We start from the raw sequence: 2,699 nt of genomic DNA, 5'->3' as shown, positions 1-2,699 counted from the left end.
GTCTGGTTCCAGCTCATGGCTTTGGAATGCTCCAACAGACAGGCAGGGGTCGGGCTTGGGGGTGGGGTGGGGGGTGGGTGGGAGGATTGCAGGAGGGACCACACAATATTCTCAATCATCCACTTATTATTTCCATATGTTTTCTCCAGTGTTAGTTTTAATGGGTCAGAAAAAAAATGGATAACAGCAGAAAGAGAGCTTATACTCAATCTAACATCACGATAGACATCAAAAACTGCGCAAGTATTTCAGACCAGACTATGGAGTATATTTTTAATTATTATGCAAGCCACTATAACAACCACTTCCATTTATATAGTGCCTTTAATGAGATAAAAATGCCTCAAAGTGCTTCACAGGAACACAATATCAGCAAATTAAGCAAAATTTGACATTGAGTTACATAAAGAGGCATTTTGGTGGATGAAAGAGGTTTTAAGAAGTGCCTTAAGGCAGGAAAAAGAGAAAGATTTCAGGAGGGAAATTTCAGAACTCGGGGCCTAGGCAGCTGATGACATGGCCACCACTGGTGGAGTAAAAGAAAACTGAGATGCCTAACAGACCAAAATTGGAGGAGTGCAGAGACTTTGCAGGATTGTAGGATTCGAGGAGGCCACAGAAAAGGGGAGAGGTTGGAACATGGAGGGATGCAAATTTTAAACATGAAATGTTGCCAGACTGAGAGTCAATGTAGGTCAACGAGCACAGGGACAATTGATGAATGTAACTTGGAAATCAGGATATTGGTACTGGCATCAATTTAATGCACAATTCCCTGACTAGCTGCTTCCATTAGTCAATATTCTGCTGCCTAAATAGGCCCTGGAGGGTAAGAAGCATTAGCATTAAATAGAAAATATACGAATGCCAGTAACGGCTACTATTGGGTTTCAAAGTGAGGATAAGGTGGGCACCAGCTGGCATAGTGTATAAAAGTAAAATGTACTAAGGAATGGTGGCTCATGGCATTCACATGAGGCAAGCCGCAAGTTTTCTATCTCAACTGCAACGCTGCATGGACGAGTTCAGCGAATTACAAACATATCCCTACAGTGAATGGGAAAATCATTTGCGTCCTCAATATTGGGTCCAAGTCGCAGCTCTCAAGTAGCCAGTCTGAACAGGCAACATCAGGGATCAATAGACCACAGCACTCGGCCATCATCTCAATTCTGAATAGTGACAGAAGTATGGGAGGTTAAAAAAATAACTTGGGAAAGGTAAGAGGTAAGAAAGGCTTCAGTCCACTTAACAAGGTCTGTATCCAACAGGGGGCCACTATGAAGCCCTAATCCAGCTGAGTTGATCTGGTTTATGCACCTCAGATCCACCAAAAGAAGCCAAGGTGAAAGGGCTGAAAAAAGTCACAACCTCAAAATGCCCAAAGCATTTTACAATGAAATAGAGTCACTGTTCCCATATCGGATGGCAACATCCAATTTGTGGCAGCCCGGTGGCACAGTGGTTAGCATTGCTGCCTCACACCGCCAGGGATCCAGGCTCAATTCCAACCTTGGGTGACTGAATGTATGGAGCTCATACGTTCTCCCCATGTCTGCGTGGGTTTCCTCCGGGAGCTCCGTTTTCCTCCCACACCCCAAAGGTGTGCAGGTGGATTGGCCATGCTAAAGTGACCCTTAGGGCCCGATTTTACCAACAATTTGCGCCTGTTTTCGGGTGCGAAATCGTGGTAAAGTTGGGTGTGAGGCCTTTATCGCGATCTGCACCCGCGTCCGCGCAGATCGCTAATTTATCGAGACCCGCGAATGGCGGGGATCCGTTCCGCGCCCAAATCGGGCGCAACGATGATTTAAATGCATTTGCATTTGCTAAATAAAAGTCTGAGTCGGGTGCTCCAGCCTCTGAAGAGCGTGTTCAGAGCTTCCAATGGCTCTCTGACTCAGATCAGTGGTGGGGGTGGGGGTGGAGGCGGGTCAGATCATTCTATGGTTGGAGGGGAGAGGAGGGGAGTGAGGTCAGATCATTGTCTGGTTGGGGGGAGGAGGAGGAGGAGGAGGCCGGTCAGATGTATCTCTGGTGGGGGGAGGGGGGGGGAGGGGAGGCGGGTGGTGGTGGTGGGGAAGGGCCGATTGTTGTCTGGTGGGGGGGGAGGGCTGATCGTTGTCTGGTGGGGGGGGGGAGGCTGTTCAGATGTTCCTCTGGAGGGGAGGGGGAGTGAGGCCAGACCATTCTCTGGGCGGGGGAGAGTGAGGCCAGATTGTCGTCTTGGAGGGGGGGGGGGGGCGGAGTGAGCCAGATTGTTGTACGGGGGGGAGGGGGGGGGAGTGAGGCCAGACCATTCTCTGTGGGGGAGGGAGGGAGTGAGGCCAGATTGTTGTCTTGGGGGACGGGAGGGAGTGAGGCCGGATCGTTGTCTTGGGGGGGTGGGGGGGGCAGTGAAGCCAGATCGTTGTCTTGGGGGTGGGGTGGGGGAGGGAGTGTGGCCAGATCATTGTCTTGGGGGAAGGGGGGGAGGAGGGAGGCGGGTAAGATGTATCTCGGGGAGGGGGGGGCAGATGGATCTCTGGTGGGGGGGGCAGATGGGTCTCTGGTGGGGGGGCAGATGGATCTCTGGTAGGGGGGGCAGATGGATCTCTGGTGGGGGGGGCAGATGGATCTCTGGTGGGGGGGGCAGATAGATCTCTGGTGGGGGGGGTAGGGGGGTCTGCTGCCAATCTGCGGGTGATCGGTGGTGGGGG

This window comes from Mustelus asterias, chromosome 25, assembly GCF_964213995.1.
Source record: "Mustelus asterias chromosome 25, sMusAst1.hap1.1, whole genome shotgun sequence".
NCBI lineage: Eukaryota > Metazoa > Chordata > Chondrichthyes > Carcharhiniformes > Triakidae > Mustelus > Mustelus asterias.
Note: the sequence above shows the minus strand (reverse complement) of the source record.